Raw genomic sequence first — 21321 nt, forward strand, 5'->3', positions numbered from 1 at the left:
CCCGAAACACGTCCATTGATCCCCCATGATGGGAGCTAGCACATGTGGACATTAGGCATGGGATCAGGAGGGAAATCCACATTTTGACTCCCAATTTGTGTACATCTTCAAAATTTGGCTTTTACAGGGGTGACATCACCCCATCTGATGAAGGCAAGATCAACACAGTTTTGACATACTAATGTCACATATTGCCTTCAATTTATCAAAGTTGAACTTTGTAAGTTCCTGAGTTGTGTATGTTTTATGCCTGTTTAACCAAAAAAAGGCTATATACTGTCGCACATAAATGTTATACACCAAAGATGTTGGTTTGTTAAAAAAAACTTTTTTAACGCACATGTGAATGTGCATGGAGTAAAATGTTTTATAATTACATGTATACTTTCTTAAAACACAAAAGTATTAACAGCGCTTATGATGAATGCTCATTCATACTAATGATTTATCATTACGTGCTAAATCCATCCTATGTTCAGCATAACAATCATATGTTAACAGTCCTCCTAGAAGTTGTGACACAAAATGCTGGAAAAAAGTGCAAAATGCTGGATCATAAATATGTTAAGCATCAGAAAGGTGCACGGATGAATTACATATTACAGTTAAAATTCAAATAAAAATTCCACAACGTGGTAAGCAGTTTCTGGTGTTCAAGATCAAGTATAAAGTGCAACGTGCTAGATAAGCATCAGAAAGTGATAAGTCCCCTATTTGAGTGAAATGACGACAGCGGGAGAAGGATTCTGTATTGAGTCTTAAGTGCTGATCACCTCGTGGTCAGCCCCTTAGGTATAAATGCTTACCAGAAGGATAGGTTTAATACAGTCTGTAATCTCCTCTATTACAATGATCCGCTTTGGAACAACAGCTGATCGCACTTCGTCTTACTCCGGAACAACACTTAACATCGTAGTATCATGTAAAACAATAGGGGAGATTCTCCATAGTGTGATAAATTTTATTAAGAAAGTGTCCCCCCAATAAAAGTTATGCTTACAGTGTTCCAAGTTAAAATCAGCCTGTCACATCATTTGCGTCTGCTCACCGCTGGTCGGAGTGCTGGAGTACCGTCCACCTCGATGAGTCCCGGGATGACGCTTGGTGTGAGAAGCCATAGGGTCGCGTGGTAACGTGCTGACGCGTTTCATCATTACGTCTTAAGAGGGTGTCTCCTTCCCTTCGTTAGCAGATGGAGGCACTTGAGGAAGGGGGGAGGAGTCCGGTGATGTTGATGTCCGTGACGTCACCGGATCTCCGTCGGAACTCCCTGAAGACCCGGAAGCCGGCAGAGAGGTGAGTACCGATCAAAAGAATTTTGATCGATCAAAATAACTAACGATTAATCGAGGAATTAATCTTTAATTTTCCCAGCCCTACAGATTACCTAACTTATAATATTAATCTAATATTATACTGATATTGAAACCAGAAAAAAAATATACCCCCTACTAATGCATCCTGGATTACCATGATTTCATTGACCCATAATTTCTGTTATTTGAAGATTATTTTTAAATGTATTGTTTGGACAGAACAGCAAATGAAACAGAGCAGTTCAATTTCTAGTTACTGCAAAGACCTTTGCTTGAAATAAATTGAAATGTCCATGGAAAGCCCTACCTAGATACAATATAGGCCCTAATTTAAACAACAGTATTAAAATCCTATATGCTTATCTTACAGCAAGGATAAAAAGCAGATGCCTGTATATACTTTTTTTTGCAATGGCTGTTTTGAATAGGTACTTTCCTAATATTGAAGTATGGCTTGATAGAAGAATGTAAATCAGTTGATTTATTGATATATTCAGTGGACATGTAACTCACACTTTACATAATGTTTACTTTTGTATCACTCTATGTTTTGACACAAATCTGCCTTAAGTGCCAGTTCACACAGGGGCAGCTTTAAAGTCATCTGACTCTGAAGCCGCCCCGCACAGTGCGACCTCAGTGCGGCTTTTAAATGACTTCATTAATAGAAGTCAATGCAAGTCGCTCCAAAGTAGTGCAGGAACCTTTTTCTAATTCGGAGCAACTTGAGACGCTCCTATTAGAATGTTTCCATTGCACTGCACTGAGCGTGACTTGTCAGGTGGCTAAGTCATCTGACATGTCACCCCTGTGTGAACCGGGACTAAAAAAATAACCTTCACCATGTATCGAACCACATGCTATGTGAACTTTGCTACCTGGAAATACAAGTAACCTGTAACATATCTATATATCCTTAAATTGAATGCCACTAATAGAAGCCAACAAAAAAAAAAAAAAAACAAGCATAGTGCAAATTACCTCCATAAATGGTGGGTAGATTAAATGTTTTATAGTTGATCCTGAAACCAACATTTAGATATATTGTGCTATATTATAACTCCCCAGTCTGATGTGAACCACATATTTCACTGTTAAAAACAGAACCACACACACATATTTTATAAAGTACAGTCAATATTCAGATCCCATATTTGAAAAAAGGAAAAAGCCAAATAATCACCTTGCAAAGATCCAATGCCATTGGAATTTAGCAACATTTCAGGACTGCATGTTAGCCCAACTGAGTGTAAGGCAGACCAGTTGTACATTCAACTCTGGGCCTTTTGTGCAGCCTGCAAATGTTCTCTAACTAGGGGCATGACTTTTGCCATTTGGTCCTGCACTTCTGTTCCACTAATCTCCGATAAGGGAAAGCCTCTGGTTCCCATGTCTCTTTCACTACATCCAGCAATCCACTCTGTGGTGGCCTGGGGCACCTCCCATATAGCAAACAAAAAGGGAGGCAGTAATTCTTTTTCAGATCGGATTGATCGGATGAGATGTATCCTCCCAGTCCTGGAACAAAGCAGGTTGTAGCAAGTCTGTTTTGAGCAGCGGTATCGCGGATTTAAAGGGCCACACAATTTATTAGAGGAAATGATCCAGAATTCAGAGAGTACACAGGAGAAGGAGGAGAAATACAAGGGAGTTTATTTCTAGTGCTCCAGAGTAGGGGAAAGTGCAATTTGATCACTGAAGCACTGGCGCATATTTGTGGATAATCTTTTGGCACAATATGAATTGCATTATATATTTGGACTGCTGAAAGGACACCTGTTTTTTAGTTTATCACATTGTGGATACACAATTGGGTTGCTTGCAGCAACCCACTAGGATTTGACCTACACCACATTATTAGTACAGGTAACTCAGGATAATACAATCCTTTTTCTTTAATCATAGATCATGGGACACAGAGCCATAGTAATTACTATGTGGGTTATAGTCCACCTTCAGGTGCTGGACACTGGCACACCCTTCCCATACCGGAATCATCTCAGTTTTTTCGTCAGTGTCTAAGGTGTTGGTCACGAGTGAAGATGTGCTGTGTTGAGCTTCAATGGAGCAATCCTTGCTGGGGCTAACTATGCAGCCGGATCCATTCAAAGTGTCTTTTTTGGGCCAAATTGAATGGTACCCAGGCCTCGTGTCCGAAGAAACTAGGTCTTTGCTTGTAAACGCTTCTCTTTTTAGAGAGCTGGACCCCGGGATCCAGTACTTTGGTATTTCAAGCCATAAAGTTTTACTGGTGGGGTGCTATAACAGGTCCAGGATTGTGGGTTCCCTGAGGGTCCCCGGTTCATGAAGGTTTGTTAATGGAACCCACCCTGAAGGGTGAAGATTGGGTCTGTTGGTTTTACCACAGAAAACCCTGCAGCGGGAAAGGTAAGTGGAGTTTTTCTAAGGAATTTTTAAAATTTCTTATGAAATGTCTTGTTTAAAAATGTAAATGTTGTCATCTCTAAGTGTCACCACTGGGGGCTGTATGGAGCACGTACCTTCTCATGCTTTCCTCAGAGATCACGCTCTGTCACAGAAGCAGCAGGATTCTTTTCTCCGGCTAGCAGTCAGACCTCTGGTAAGTTTGGGGAGGTTTGCTTCCACCAGATACCCCCCACCTGGGCTGAACTCTCCCCCTCTTCACGAGGCTGAGCATTGAGGGAGAGCTAAAAAACGATCAGCGATGCTGTTTTCTTTCACTGCCCCTACACGCCGTCGGCTTCCAGGTCTCCTCCTCGCCATCCCTCCCTCACACACAGGTCGATCCCGTCGGATCAGAGGCGGGAAAACTCTTTTTTGAAAGAGAAAGGAGGGGGGCGTGATGCAACAGAGGAGGCAGGGCTTAACGCAGCATTGGCGTCCTCCAAGGTGGGAGTGTGTTTTAAAGAAAAACCTCCATTTGTGCTGGCTGCAAAAATTGTCAGAGAGACATAAGAGCAAAGAGGAGCATGAAAGAGGTTTGGTGAAACAGGCATTTCCTATTTGACACATTTACTATTTTTATCAGGCTGAGCATTAATAGCACCAGAAGTGGCTGGACCATTTGCTCAAGCAGTGGATGCGATTTCTTCTGGTAGTACCTCTGCATTGTGCATCAGGCTAAGGTCAGAAGGGGGGTTGAAACACTCCCAAAAAAGAGCTAAAAGGGTCCTACTGAAGCTCTGGAAAGCCTACTCATCTCTACAAATGGCATCCTCCCCTGAGAGGGGGTGGCTGGTCAGAGTGAGCATCGGGGCCATGAAATGTTTGCAATTGTTTTCAACACTGCAGCCCATGTTTATGTTATTAAAAAGATCTTTTTTCCTCAGCCAGGATAGGATTGAAAAAAAAAAGGTTAGCGGCTTTAATCGCATCCTAGTATGGGGCTAAATGCAACAGGTTCTCTTCCATTACCCAGGACCCTCAAACTGAGGAACTAGGGGCAGGAGAAGATGAATTCCCTCAGGGGACCGTGGTGAGGCTGATGACTCCTCTTCTGAGGTCAAATGCAAGAGGATCCGCTTTCACAATCTGTAAGATTGATGGTACAATTTCTTGCTGAATAGTCCGCTCTATATTTATGTACCCTTAACTGAGTGTCTGAGTTCGCTAAAGCCTCCTTGAGCTGCGCATGCCTTTTCCTGTGCATTCATTGCTGGAAACGTTTTTTTGTATCTGAGTGGATCACCCAGATGAGCATTTTATTCCCTCCTAAAAAGTTTTCACACTTTATCCTATGGTGGAAAAAATTCACTAAGTAGAGTACACCAGCAAATAACGCTGCTATATCCTCTGTGGATAAGAGTTTGACTTGTCCGGCAGACAATGCTCAAATGCTTAGGGATCCAACGGATAAAAAGTTGGAATTCCTATTAAAAAAAAACAAACACTTTTTTCTCTGGCAGATTGAATGTCTCAGCCTGCGCTGACAGTAATTGGTTAATTGTTGAGAGACCAATTTAAACAGGTGTTCAAGGTTATCCTGCTCAACAGGCCCAGAATCTGGCAGCTTTATGTTTGCAATAGTTGCTATGAGAGATTCTATCCTTCAGGCCTTGCGCCCTTTGCTAAGCGCCATGCAAGAAGCTCCTGGCTAGTCTTCCTTTTTGCGGTGAAACAGCTATTTGGGGATGTTTTGGATAATACATCCAAAGAAATTCTAATTAAGAAAAGGAGTAAATGTATTTTCGTTTTAAAGCTCCTTCTCCTGTGCCAGGGGCATCAGCCTCCAGGCAGTCACGATGGCTTCCACCATCAGGTTCAAAAGGTAATCCTCAGAGTTAACCCCAGGGACAAAAGAGAAGCCTCATTATGAGCAGGCGCCCCCGCTCGCTCGAATGGGGGGTATTCTTCTGCAGTTCTCAAGGATCTGGCAGGAAGAGAGTCGAGACGAATGGGGGACTTCCTCAATAGCTCCAAGGTACAAACTGGAGTTCTAAGAGTTCCCATCTCCTCGTTTTCTCAGATGAAATGTTCCTAAGGATCCAGAGAAAAATAAGTCTTTCTCTCTTCTGGCGTCAATCGACATCAAAGATGCATACCTCCATATGCCTATTTCCTCACTCACTAGTAATATTTACTTTTCAAGGTGGAAAATCTTCATTTTCAGTGTGTAGTTCTGCTTTTCGGTCTAGCTACTGCACCTTGAGTGTTAAAGGTTCTGGCCCCTCTTCTAGCCAGATTAAGGGCCCAAGGTATAACGATTATGGTTAGACGATATGTTCTTCATAGACCAGTCGGTAGCCTGCTTAGACCAAAGTATGGTCACCACATTCAACTACCTGGAATATCTAGGTCAGATTCTCTACCTAGAAGAAATCTTCTTTAAAACCACGAAAAAAGGGTATTCCTGCCCCAGGCAAAGATCAGCGCCATAAAGGAACTGAATCAGGTGGTTGAAGCAAGATGAATTCTTCTATTCAGCTTTGCATGAGGTTGTTGGAAAAGAGGGTGGCTTCATTCGAGGCCGTTCCTTATGCTCAATTTCATCCGAGACTGCTGCAAAACAGTATCCTATCAGCTCGGAACAAAGGGTTCAAGCTCTAGATTCCCGATGTGTCTGATTCCAAAGCCTACGACCACATCACCCTGAAAGCGCCCGATCTCGTCGGATCTTGAAGGCTAAGCAGGGTCAGGCCTGGTTGGTGCCTGGATGGGAGACCGCCTGGAAATACCAGGTGCTGTAGGCTGGGTGCACCGGAGCCTCAGTTTATGGTTGATAACCAAATATCTGTAAAGGGGAAAATCCTTCCTTCAATTATTTGGGAAATGGTAACAACATATGCCAACCTTTTTTTTGGGTTGGGGAGCAGTCCTGGAAGAGGTAACTGTCCAAGAGAAGTGGCCCAGATCAGAAAGGACCTTGCCCATTAACATTCTAGAGATTCAGGCAGAGAACTTGGTCCTGAGGGCCTGAACGTTCAGTTTACGGAATTGTCCTGCCAGGATTCAATCCGACAATGCCACAGCAACAGCCTATATTAATCACCAAGGGGGCACAAGAAGTTATGCAGCCCAGAGAATGGTGAATCATATCCTATCTTGGGCAGAAAATAATGTACTTTGGCTATCGGCAGTCTTCATTCTAGGAATAAAAAATTGGCAGGCAGATTACTTGAGCCGCCAGCAGTTGTTCCTGGGAGAATAGTTCCTTCACCCCGATATCTTTCTGTCAATATGTCAAAGATGGGGGATCCCAGATGTAGATCTGTTTGCGTCCAGGTTCAACAAAGAAATCGACAACTTTGTGTCAAGAAGGATCCGCTAACCTGCGGAAAAGATGCCTTGCTATTCCCGTGGAATCAGTTCTCACTAATTTATGCATTCTCTCCTATTCTGCCTGCGTCCACGACTTCTTCGCAGGATCAAGCAGGAAGGGAAGTCGGTGATTCTTGTGGCCCCCAGCAGAGATCGTAAAGATGGCAGTAGGGGACCCATGGACCCTACCGCCACGGCCAGACCTTCTCTTGCAAGGTCCGGTATTCCATCCTATTTTACAAACGCTAAATTTAACGGTTTGGCTATTGAGTCCCACACTCTGAAGAAGCGTGGGCTGTCAGGTTCAGTGGTTTCCACCTTGGTTAATGCAAGGGAGCCAGCCTCCATAATTATATATTATGGTGTCTGGGAAGCATATGTCTCCTGGTGTGAAACCAGGGGTTGCACCACAGGAAATAGGTCAAAGGTAGAATCCTTGACATTCTGCAGATGGGGTGAGAGATAAAGCTGGCCTTGAGTGCTTTTCTAAGGACAGGTCTCGGACTTATTGGTATTATTTCAATGACCACTTGCATCGCATTCTTTGGTTTGTAACTTTATTCAGGGGGTAACACGGCTTAATCTCCAGTTAGGTCACCCCTGAACCCTGGGGACTTGAATTTAGTTTTGACGACATTACAAAACAGCCTTTTTTGGGTCGATACAACATATTCCCTTGGTCCTTTTTGACAAGGAAACAATTTTTTTCTGGTAACCATATCTGCTGCAAGAAGGGTATCAGAACTGGCTGCTCTTTCTTGTTGAGAGCCATATTATTATTGTTTTCAAGGATAGGGTAGTATTGCGTCCTCATCCTAACTTTTTACCGAAGGTAGTATCAAGTTTTTTTTTATCCAAACCAGGATATTGTTCTACCTTCATTTTTCCAGAACCCTGTTCTATGGAAGAAAAATCACTACATTCTCTGGATGTGGTGAGAGCAGTCAAAGTCTACTTAAAGGCGACTGCTCAGATTCGGAAAACGGATGTTTTGTTCGTGTTGCCTGAAGGTCCTAAAAGAGGACAGGCAGCATCAAAATCTACTATTTCTAAATGGATTCGACAAGTATTCATTCAAGCTAATGGTTTAAAGTGGTAGTTTCTACCCTCTCAAATCAAAGCGCACACCTCTAGGGCTGTTAGTGCTTCGTGGGTAGTGTATCACCAAGCCTCCATGGCTCAAATCTGTCCCCCAGGAAAAGCATCAAGTCGTCGGCGTACAACATGATCTTCTCATGAAGGTCACTATATCTCAACCCCGCAATCCCCGGGCTGGCCCTCACCAGTGCCGCCAGTGGTTCAATGGCGATAGCAAAGAGCAGGTGAGACAGGGGGCATCCCTGCCCAGAGCAAACGCATGCAACATTCTGCCCAACATCCTAATGGTCGCCTGTGGGGATGCATATAGCAGTTTGACCCAGGCTATGAATCGCTCTCCGAATCCAAATTTGGATAGCACCACCCACAGGTATCGGCAGCCTATGCTATCGAACGCCTTTTTGACGTCCAGGGACAATAGAGCCCTGTTTCCCCCCATTGTCCGCCTGTAATTGCATGTTCAGAAAAAGGCATCTGAGATTAGTGGCTGTGGACTTTTTGCCTGGTCAGGATGTATGATAGAGGCTATGATCCCATTGATCCGAATTGCCAAGAACTTAGCCAGGATCTTAACATCACTTTGGAGGAGGGAAATGGGTCTATTGGAACCCGGGTCAACTGGATCCTTCCCAGGCTTAAGCAGTAATATCACATTCTCTCTGGCCATCGAGGGCGGGAGGCACCCCCCCTGAATGGAGGCATTAAACACCTCCAGCAGTCGTGGCAATACCTGTTCCCCATATTGGGTAAGGACCTCCATGGGAAGACCATGCTTCCCAGGGGCCTTGCATGTGGGGAAGGAGCACGCTGCCTTCTGTAGCTCCTCCAACAGTTGTTTGGCCCCCTCAGACAGGTCGGGTAAGTCAATCACAGATAGGTAATTCTCCAGATCAGCATCTGAGTAGTCAACCCTCGCCCCATAGAGGTCTGTATAGAAGGATGCCAACTCCGAGATGATCTGCTCTGGATCGTTGACCACCCTGCCACTGGAAGAGCGGATCATACCAATAGCCGGGGACTGTTGTTGAGACCTAGTAATCCTCGCCAGTAGGCGTCCCGTTTTTTCCCCCTCCTCATAGAAAGCAAGCCTGGTGAAGAACCTCTTACATTCTGCAGTGGAGGATCTCAGGCGATCCAGGGAGTGCTGGGCCGACATCCATGCCTCCCTTGCAGAATCCTTTGGAACTGTGACATAGGATAGTTCCAGCTGTCGTACCTGTTCCCCCACCTGCTCCAGCAGAGCGGAGGAGTTTCGCTTAAAATGTGCAATTTCAGTAATAAACACCCCTCTGAAGTAGGCTTTGAACGTTTCCCATTTTTGGATCGTATCAGTATATTGGCTATGGAATTGGAAAAAGCTATCAATTTGGGCTGCTGAGGTGAACAACTTGAGCCAGAAGGCGTTGAGTTTCCAGGGGGCCTTGGGTAATGAGGTAGGGGGCTGGGTAATCAGCCACAGGGCCATGGGGAATGGTCAGACACTCCACGCGGGAAGTATTCCATCTTGGAGGTATAATCAACTATGTTAGGTGTGCCCACACATAGATCAATATGCAACAGGGTGCCATGGGTTTTGGAGAAGCAGGAAAACTGTTTTGTGTCTGGGTTATGCATGCGCCATATTTCCGTCCAGCCTACCTCAGATAGCAGGCGGCTAAGAGCAGTACCCCTGTTGCCCCTGAGGGGGGAGACTGGGGGATGCCTATCCAATCTGGGGTCTAGATGACAATTGAAATCCCCCATAATTAGTACCGGAACATCGGGCTTGCTCGCCAGGTACGACAGCAGCAACTGCAGCATGTCCCGTGAAAATGGGGGCGGAATGTATACAAAAGCTAGAAGCAAAGTTATGGTGTACAGTTTACAGTATAAAAGTACAAATCTACCAGAAGCGTCTATCAGCGAGTCCAGCTCCTGATAGACCAGCGCTTTGTGTATCAGTACACTCACCTCACGAGAATATGCAGAGTGAGTGGAGTGATACGCCTTGCCAACCCATGCATATTGCAGAAACCCCACATTGTCCCCCAGGAGGTGAGTCTCCTGCAGGCCAATAATAGCTAGGTAGAATTTGTGCAGGCAGGAGGAGATCATGGTCCGTTTCAGAGGGTCCATTCACTCCTCGGACATTCCAACATACTATGGATGTGGATACCATTACAGACACAGTCAGTTCTATAATGATTAGACATGTGCACGCTGAAATATTTCGTTTCGGAATTTCGTTTTAAAAATACATTTATTTAGTTACTCCCGAAATTCATTTTTATTTTAGTTTTTCGTTAAAAATTGCATTTGTCTGAAAATCCAAATTAAGGTTGAATCTGTCATTGAAGGCTTATGGTGTCTGTCGAATGTTTAAAGAAGATTCGACAGAGCAGCTAAACTTTACGACGCCGTATAGTTTACCTGCTCCGTCAAATCTTCTTAGAACTTTCAACAAACACCATAAGCAAAAGTACGTGTGTACTTAGTTCTAGCTATTTTACTGCTCCTCCTCTTTGGTTACAATCAGCCAATAACATTCATCATCATCATCATTTTTATTTATCTTTTCTCCCCTACGTCAAATCTTTTCTCCCCTACGTCGAATCTTTTCTCTCTATGTCGAATCTTTTCTCTCTATGTAGAATAATCTTGGACTAATAGAGTTAAGGTTAGGGACATTCGACCACAGGTTTGATGGACACAGATTGTTATTGTCATCATCATGTCGAATCTCCTATCTATATCGAACTGTTGTAGCAACGAAAGCGAAAATAAAGCATTTGTTTATGTTGGATCTTTCGTTTTTCGGATTCTGCACTTTCGTTATCGTTTGTTAAAACGATAACGAAAATACCTGAAATTCGGACGAAAATGCATTCGGACAAAAACGAATGCACATGTCTAATAATGATAAGGGGGCCCAGTGGGGTTCATCAGTCCCCTAGTTACCCAACTGATCTTGGCACATTGATAACCTGGATTGATCAGCAAAAAATGCATTAGGCAGAGCTTGCCCCACAAGGGGGTTGTACATTGGAAAAACATTTTGTGTAGAAGACAGTAAATCTCGCACAACTGCGCGGCAGATGAGTAAAGGAAAAAAAAAAGGGATGTAACGGATACCCTGGGGTATAGCCATGATTAACCGCACACAGCTAAAGCTCCCAGGGGTTGTATGGTATAAGTTCCATTCTGTCTTTTTGTGCCAACTGGGCACCGAAACAATAGCCATGCAACCCACGGCCTCAGATGGCTCACAAGCATCCGTCACGGCAGCATCACTCGTGTGGGCCGGTGTTAGCGGTAGAACTAACAAAAAGTGGGAAAACGGGTAGTCACTCGCTGTGTATAGATTGTAGAAATAGTTCCTCTGTAAAAAAGCAAACTGTATAGGGAACTTAGCGCCCAACATTCCCCCATTTCTCTTATTTCAAAGCATTTCTCATCTTGCGCCATCTTTACGTCCGCGACGGCGGAGATCTTGCTCATTGTGATCCGGCCAGATGGCCGCATCTTGTGCATTTTCAAAGAACTGATTCTGCCCCCCGGCTGTCACTCTCAGCTTGGCCGGGAATAACATAGCATAGGATAATTGCAGCCTTTGTAACCTCTTCTTGACATCTGCAAATTTAGATCATCTGCGTTGTACTTCCGTGGAAAAATCCGGGTAGAATGAGATTTTGGTACCATTATATTGTATGGACCCCTTCTCCCTAGCCAGACGCAGCACTACCTCCCTATCCTTGTAATTCAGAAGCCTGGCTAGCATCGATTGGGAAGGGTTGACAGGTGGGAGGGGTCTCGGGGGTACCCTCTTCACAGTGTAGATAGGAGAGAAGGCTTCTTTACCGAATACATCTTGCAGCTATCCTTCAACAAATGCTGTGGGGTCCCTGCCCTCCACCTTTTCTGGGAGTCCCACTATGCGAACATTATTGCATCTCAGACGATTCTCAATGTCGTCTGTTTTATTAAGGGCTTGGAATGCTTGCTGAGTAGCCACTCTAACATCCCTATTCAGAGGGGGCAGCTGATATTCCACATCACTTACCCTGCCCTCCATTGCTGTGGTTCTTTCCCTGATCTTCTGGAGGTCTTGCCGCAGGAGGGTCACTGTTTCCCTCAGCCCTCCAAACTTCTCTTTCAGGTCATCCACAGAGGCAGTGCACTTATGAACTGCATGCAGGATCTCACTAAGCGTGGGTTGGGCACTGTCCTCTGAAGGGGGCTCAAATAAATCATGCATGTGTTCTGTCTGAGAGTCTAGTGGCACTGTGTCATCTAGCAGGCCTGCTTCCTCCCTATCTTCAGACTCAGGGGAGTGTGTGTACTGATGTGAGGCATTCAGGGATGAGTCAGCAGTTCCAAACAGCTTCTGGGTGTAGTAGAGCATGTCCCTGGGCTGCTCTTTGGGCTCCAGGGGTTTGTTAAACTTACCCCCCGTTTGGTTTCCTTCTCTAGGCCTCGTGGCGCTTTAGGAGGCTGTGACTGCCAGGCGCCATCTTGGCCAGCTTGGGGTGCCACGGCCACGGCTTCTCCACAGTTCCCCCGGGTCATCATCGGCTCGGTTCAGGCATCCAGCAAGTACGGACGGCTCAGGGTGTCAGCGGGCAGCACTTTCGGTGAAATCTGGGCAAGATTGTGGGCGAGGAGAGGATTATTCTCAGGATCACCAGCGGGAGCTCCATGCAGCAGGTCTGCTCACATGCCTCGTCAGGCCACACCCCCCTTGAAGTTCTTGATGATCCGATAAATGGTTGATTTAGGTTAAATCTTGTAGCAGCAATATCTTTGCCTGTGAATCCCTTTTTTGTGCAAAGCAATGATGATTGCATGTGTTTCCTTGCAGGTAACCATGGTTAACAGAGGAAGAACAATGATTTCAAGCACCAGTGGAAATGTTTTTTAGGGTATTAAGTTAATTTTCATGGCAAAGAGGGACTTTGCAATTAATTGCAATTCATCTGATCACTCTTCATAACACTCTGGAGTACAATGCCTTGCAAAAGTATTCACCCCCTTGGCATTTTTCATGTTTTGTTGCCTCACAACCTGGAATTAACATGGATTGTTTGAGGATTTGCATCATTTAATTTACAGAACATGACCACAACTTTGAAGATGTTTTTTTTATTAACTACTCCAGCTCCTTCAAGTTGGATTGCACTTGTGAACAGCAATCTGACCACAGATTTTCTATTGGATTGAGGTCTGGGCTTTGACTAGGCCATGCCAACACATTTGCATGTTTCCCCTTAAACCACTCAAGTGTCGCTTTAGCAGTGTGTTTGGGGTTATTGTCCTGCTGGAAGGTGAACCTCTGTCCTAGCCTCAAATCACACACAGAATGGTAAAGGTTTTGCTCAAGAATATCCCTGTATTTAGCACCATCCATCTTTCCCTTAATGCTGATCAGTTTCCCAGTCCCGACTGCTGAAAAACATCCACCATGTTTCACTGTGGGGATGGTGTTCTTTGGGTGATGTGATGTGTTGGGTTTGCGCCAGACATAGCGTTTTCTTTAATGGGCAAAAATTTTAGTCTCATCAGACCAGAGCACCTTCCTCCATACATTTTGGGAGTCTCCCACATGCCTTTTCGCAAACTCAAAACGTGTCATTTTGTTTTTTGCTGAAAGTAATGGCTTTCTTCTGGCCACTTTGCCATAAAGCCCAACTCTATGGAGCGTACGGCTTATTGTCGTCCTATGTACAGATACTCCAGTCTCTGCTGTGGAACTCTGCAGTTCCTCCAGGGTTACCTTAGGTCTCTGTGCTGCCTCTCTGATTAATGCCCTCCTTGCCCTGTCTGTGAGTTTTGGTGTGCGGCCGTCTCTTGGCAGGTTTGCTATTATGCCATGTTCTTTCCATTTGGTTATGATAGATTTGATGGTGCTCCTAGGGATCATCAAAGATTTGGATATTTTTTTTATAACCTAACCCTGACTTGTACTTCTCAACAACATTGTCCCTTACTTGTTTGGAGAGTTCCTTGGTCTTCATGGCAGTGTTTGGTTAGTGGTGCCTCTTGCTTAGGTGTTGCAGCCTCTGGGGCCTTTCAAAAAGGTGTGTATATGTAATGACAGATCATGTGACACTTAGATTGCACACAGGTGGACAGCATTTCACTAATTATGTGACTTCTAAAGGTAATTGGTTGCACCAGAGCTTTTTATGGGTTTCATAACAAAGGGGGTGAATACATACGCACATGCCAATTATCAGTTTCTGAAAAATCGTTTTATGTATATATTTGTCTAATTTTACTTCACCAACTTAGACTATTGTGTTCTGATCCATCACATATAATTCAGATAGAAAAAATATTGAACTAAATGCTGTAATGTAACAAAATATGTAAAAAAAATTCCGCAATATATGTTAGATATTATCAACATACCATGCATTTAACTTTTTCAGAACTAGTTGCCACAAAGTAAATCCAAAGGAAGAGTTTGAAAGCTGGAAAAACGATGATGGGCTACAATTATTCCATTGAGGTTGATCTAATAAAGGAGTTGAACATGTTTACTTTACAAATTAATTTTCACTTAGCTAAATAAATGAGGTGATGATGTGTGAGTGTGTAACTTTAAGTATCCAATAACATTCGAACAAAAATGTTTTTTTTATTGTCCTTGCACTTAATTGGGTATATTTTGCAAAGTGAATTTTCAACTAGATTAACCTCATTCACTAAGCTCAGTGAAAACTCACTTTGTAAAGTAAACATGCTCTTCTCCTTTGGAAAATCAAACCCACTGTGACTATACCACTTGCAAATACTGGCTTTGTGCTGAAAATTGTGCATGTATGGTATGTTTCATCAATTAAAAGTAGACCACAATAGTTATTTTTTACTTCCAATGTCATTTCTTTTCATAGCAGTTATGATGTCTATGTCATCAAAATATTGATACTTATCTTTAGGAAGCACCAGTTAATGCTATAATGATTATGCCTATCAGTCAAATTTAGTTACTGGCCTGTCACAAAATGGTGTGTCTCACTGCCACTGGGTGATGCCTGTTTCATCTTAAAAAGCTGGCACTATGTACATGACTTAACCAGTGCTCTGTAATTCCTCATTTTTTACTAATTTGGTACAAAACAGGCTTACATCACTTTCTTTTCCTTTTTTTTTTTTTTTTAAACAGAATGTTCCTTTATTGAAACTTGGGCATGGTACAACAATAAAACAGGAAACATGTAAAATAGCAAAGTCACATGATATACATGCAGTTGGAAAGGAGCATAGTTCACACATCCAGATCTTACAAAACCAACGTAGGGTACAAATATTCCATGAGCAAAGCCCTTGAACATAAGCGAGAAGAAGAGTCCTGAGAGAGTGCTACAGCCGCAGATTTAACCAGGGAAAGGCACAAACGTGCCTTTCCATGGCTGTGTTCTTAGGCAAAAATATGAGTGAGCCTACTCCCATGGCTGAGAAGCAACCCCACACATGAATAGCCTCAGGATGCTTTACTGTTGGCATGACACAAGAATGATGGTAGCGCTTACCTTTTCTTCTCTGGACAAGGTTTTTTTATGGATGCCCCAAACAATCAGAAAGGAGATTCATCAGAGGAAATGACTTTACCCCAGTCCTCAGCAGTCCAATCCCTGTACCTTTTGCAGAATATCAGTCTGTCCGTGATGTTTTTCCTGGAGAAAAGTGGCTTCTTTGCTGCCCTTCTTGACACCAGGCCATCCTCCAAAAGTTTTTGCCTCACTCTGCATGCCGATATACTCACACCTGCCTACTGCCACTCCTGAGCAAGCTCTGTGCTGGTGGTGCCCCGATCCCACAACTGAATCAACTGTAGGAGACGTCCTGGCGCTTGCTGGACTTTTTTTCAACTGTATGTAAATACCAGGGGGCAATAATTTGTCATGCTGTGTTGACTTTTTAAGTATAAACCAGGCACATGACATGTTATGGGTATTGTCAGTGTTTTCATATTGTATATATATATGTTTAAATACTAATTGTCTTTCATTTTTATTAGGAGTAATGTCATTTTTCAGGTTGCCAGTAAAAAATGTGCCCTATCAGTAAATTGTTCATGTTTTGTCAGTAAAAAAATGCTGTGGTAGGTTGGCAACACTGCTCTGTCATGAGATAAGTATGCAGGCTGCCATTACTGGCCTCCTACTGAAAACGTTGGTTGCCTGGCTGTGTCTAACTTACTGTAAGTACCTTTAACCGCTTCCCAACTGGCCACCGCAGTTATACTATCGTAGCTGTACGGCCGCCCTTTAAGACGCTGTAGGAGGCGTGCGCGTAAACACACAAATCCCTGTTCTCTCAGGGGAGAGGAGACAGATCATGTGTTCATACTAAGTATGAACACCAATCTCTCTCCTCGCCTAGTCAGTCCCATCCTCCCCACAGTTAGAACACACCTATGGAACAGAGTTAACCCCTTGATCGCCCCCTAGTGTTAACCCCTTCCCTGCCAGTGACACTTATACAGTAGTCAGTGCATTTTTATAGCATTGATCGCTGTATGATTGTCAATGGTCACAAAAATATGTCAAAAGTGTCCACTTTGTCCACCGCAATACGCAGTCCCGATAAAAATCACAAATCACCGCCATTACTAATAAAAAAAAAAAAAATAATAATAAAAATGCCATAAATCTATCCCCTATTTTATAGACGTAATAACTTTAGCGCAAACCAATCAATATACGCTTATTGCGATTTTTTTTTACTAAAAATATGTCGAATACATATCGGCCTAAACTGAGGAAAAAAATTAGTTTTTGAAAAAAAAATTGGGATATTTATTATAGCAAAATGTAAAAGATATTTTTTTTTTCAAAATTGTCACTCTTCTTTTGTTTATAGCACAAAAAAAATAAAAACCGCAGAGGTGATCAAATAACACCAAAAGAAAGCTCTATTTGTGGGAAAAAAAGGACATCAATTTTGTTTGGGTACAGCATCGCACGACCACGCAATTGTCAGTTAAAGCGAAGCAGTGCCGTATCATTGAGCAGCCAAAATCTTCCAGGGCTGAAGAAACAGACGTGAGAAAAGCATGGTGTAAAAAAGTGTCAATTTTTTTTTCTCTCTATATTAGTTTAAGGTTTAAGACAGCATTAAAGCCAAAGCATCAACAGCATCAACCTAACAGCTGGGGGTTTAGCAAAAACTGAATTCAGCAATGGCAGCCACCATTGTTCTGATTCAATTTAATAGCATTTCTTGCTGTTTTTACGTTGATTGAACATTCAGAACCTCGTCATTCGGGGTTTTTAAAATCTTTTGGTGTTCCTAAAATTGGCAGAATACCTATATTTAAATCGGTGCAGCGTCACTCCAACTTGTTAGTGCATAACTGTGTACCACAGATCAATTCTCTCAAATAAAGCTATAACACTAAACATATGCAATAACTATACACAATATAAGGTGCAGTAGTATATAAACACAAAACTATGTACATTTAATAATGTAATACTGATTATAAAGTGCAAAGTGTCCATAAATTCATGTATATAAAATAACGTGCAAAGTGTCCATAGATCTCAAAGGATAACATTTTAAATTGTATAATGTAGTCCTTTGATTTAAATAGATTATTTCATTCTAAGTGCTATTCCACCATCGTGTAGATAATGAATCCAAAAAATGCTCGTGCTCTCCTCCACCTGTGTTCTCTAGCCGCTCACCTCACACTATAATCCCTGTTTCACCAGCGGGCCATAATTAGCTGTTCCCCTCAGGAGATAATGCAGGTTCTATGTAGTGTGCTATCTCTCCGTGTCTGCTGTCAGCTCCCAGACCCTCAGGAATACTCAAGGGATAACGATGTATGAAAAAGGAACAAAGCATAGAATCTAGCACTTTCCGTTTAAAAATTTTAATCCCAAAAATATAAGAAAGTAGTACACTCACATACAAGGCACTTTAGCAGTGCTATCTGTTAAACGCATATCAATAAGATCCTCATACAACGAGATGGCCAGAGGATGATGCCAGACAAAACAGGCTTCACCCCCCCATAGGCGTTACGTCTCTGGGTATGGACTTCCTCAGTAGTGGATCTTATGCGTGCAACAGCTAGCACTGCTGCCTTGTATGTAAGTGTACTACTTTCTTATATTTTATGGGATTAAAATTTAAAAAGACAGAGCATTAGATTCTATGCTTTGTTCCTCTTTCATACACCGTTATCCCCTGAAGGTCTGGGAGCTGACAGGAGACACAGAAACAGGGATTATAGTGTGAGGTGAGCGGCTAGAGAACATATGTGGAGAACAGCACAAGCATGTTTTGGATTCATTATCTACACCATGGTGGAATAGCACTTAGAATTAAATAATCTATTTAAATCAAAGGACTACTTTATACCATTTTTAATTTCATCCTTTGAGATGTATGGACACTTTGCACTTTATTTTATATACATGAATTTATGGACACTTTGCTCTTTATAATCAGTTTGTTTACAGTATTACATTATTTAATGCATATAGTTTTGTGTTTATATACTACTGCACCTTATATTGTGTATATTTATTGCATATGTTTAGAGTTATACATATTGTTGCACTTTATTTGAGCGAATTGATCTGTGGTACACAGTTATGCACTAATAAGTTGGAGTATATATTTCTATCAACTGTAGTGAAAAATGCTTTATGGTGTTAGCAGCAACTGGATATCATTTTTTAATAGTTTTTAAGATTTTTATCATTGGCTTAGGTTTGGTTGCACTAATTGAATCTTGATTATAGAATATTTTAAAATTGTCACCTCACTCCTCCATCTTGTCTATGAAATATACGAAATTGCTGCACTTAAAAAAGCACATTGAAATTCTACTGAGAATAAAAAAGGTATAAAATTAGATCAAGAAATATTGATTCATTCAGTTAAGTGCTGGAAAATGTTTCCATAATTAAATCAACCTGAGCTGGCAAAATCCTGTGCCTTTCAATAGGTTACAGCCATGCTCATTAATACATTCATCAGTACTGGTCTAGTTATGCTCTGCCATGATGGATAAGTCAACATTCCAGCAACCATGAAAATTGTTTTATGAATATGAATGTTTGCCAGCACTTGCCAAAATACATTATCTTCTTCTATTCTTTTCACTGAACGTTTTTGTTATACATTACAGTGGGAATTGGAAAAAAAAGAAAATTAAATAACGTTGTGGGCCTTAAATGTGGAAATTTTTGCTTATCTGAGGTTTATTTATTTGATTAGGCATTTAGTAGTAATGCTGTAGAATAAACAGAATTCCCATCTGTTTGGAATGGTGCCCTCGCTGTTCATTGCCTATGTGAGCATTATTTAATTATTTGTGAATACTGTTCCCCACTTCTTGTGCTCTGTCTTCATTTACAAAGAAATGTTAGTGCCCCAAATTAAGCAGAAAAACATTCCACTGTTAATGTTAAATATTCTGGATATGATTATATAATTGTCACGCACAGCAAGTTGCCTCCATCTACAGTTATAAAGTGGAGCAGCTTTTCTATACATTTACAAAAGAAACACAACTGTAAACGTGGAAGTTTTTAATTTCATATGTTTCTGTGCCTAATATGGGACCAGAATTTAGAAGCAAACCCAGCCTTTGACATACATGAAGACAATCTGGCTTGCCAATAGAAAACATGCTGTATTTAGGGGAATTCAATATAGCCCTAATTAGGGATCGGCCAATATCGTTTTTTTCCCTGCCAATATGATACCGATATTTCGACCACCTCTCAGGCCGATAGCCGATATTCTCTGCCGATATTCTGTACATTTAAAAATGCTATTTTTACACTATCCTTTTTACAGTTTTTTATTACTGTTATTGTGGTCACAAGGAGTGTAAACATCCCTTGTGACAGTAATAGGCAGTGACGGGTAAACTTTATGGAAGGATCGGGGTTCTTTAACACCCCAAAGCCCTCCTCTGCACTTAAAAGTATTCAAAACGTCAAGATCTACGTTTTTGAATACTTTCTATCTTTTAAAACTGGTGCCTTTAAGATGCCAGTAATCCGGGAAGTGATGTCATGACATCACTTTTGGGTTACTAGATCCGAGACCCGAACGAAGCATCGGCTTTGTTCGGGTCTTCAGCCAGCCAGCGGACGTGCCAGTGGGATGGGAGGGTGGAAGGCGGTGGGACTTCCCCTCCCATGGCTTGTAATAACAGCGGAGCAGCTGAGCCGAATCGTGTTTTTACAAAAAAGCTGACCGTCCGCTCTAAAGAACAGTACTGCAGGCTTCACCCCAGGAAAACCTTTGGAGCAATATCGGTAATATTGGGTACATTTGTGATCGATACAGATACTTCCAAAAAAGGTGAATATCGGTAACACCGATAATCGGTCCATCCCTAGCCCTAATAGCACTTTTCTCCCTTAAGAACTACCTGCTAACTGTGGTAACATTATCGACACGTGCTCAAATGTATTTATTTATTTATTACAGGTACTTATATAGCGCCATCAATTTACACAGTGCTTTACACATATATATACATATATAAGTGATGCAGCGAGGTATGTCACTTCTGTGGTTTTATCTGGCCCTCCTCCTCCAGCAGCTACAGTATTTGTTCATTTTTTTCCCCAGGCTGGAACTCTGCTCACATTCATACATACACATGCATGGGCCAGTTTGGACAGGAGCCAATTAACCTACCAGCATGTCTTTGGAGTGTGGGAGGAAACCAGTGTACCTGAAGGAAACCCACACAGCCACAGGGAGAACATGCAAACTCCAGGCAGATTCAGGTAGTTCCGCCACTTTATCACCACTTTAAGAACTATTGCAGAGACAAATTCTTAAAGAATTACCATCCGTTCTCAGATTGAGGAATTGTTTATAATCTAGATTAACTCTCAGCTGACATACAGAGGTACATCAGTACTTAGAAAAGGCTGTGCCAGTGCTTGGAAGCTGTCATGTATTTGATGGCTTCCCACACAAAGCTGTATTCCCAGCCCCATGTATCTGTAAAGCAGGAGATGAATGAAAAGAAAAGGAATGAAAAGAAAAGTTCCCCTTCAGGGCTGCTTTACTTTTGATTGACAGTACGCATATGGATCTGCCATGATCCAAATGAGAAAAACAAAAATATTTGCACTCAGTGTTATATGGGTGAGTATCAAAATACAATTATGTGATATAACAATGTTGCCAACCAACAAAT

At 42.3% G+C, this 21321-nt stretch overlaps 1 protein-coding gene and 1 pseudogene across 10 annotated transcripts in view; both read left to right on the top strand.

The window, feature by feature from the left end:
• Positions 1 to 21321, top strand: part of FAM227B (family with sequence similarity 227 member B) — a 651639-nt gene that overhangs the window by 528479 nt on the left and 101839 nt on the right. The window lies entirely within an intron of this gene.
• On the top strand, positions 6369 to 6487 carry LOC141135966 (5S ribosomal RNA; annotated as a pseudogene).

Source organism: Aquarana catesbeiana, linkage group LG03 (genome assembly GCF_042186555.1).
Source record: "Aquarana catesbeiana isolate 2022-GZ linkage group LG03, ASM4218655v1, whole genome shotgun sequence".
Lineage (NCBI taxonomy): Eukaryota > Metazoa > Chordata > Amphibia > Anura > Ranidae > Aquarana > Aquarana catesbeiana.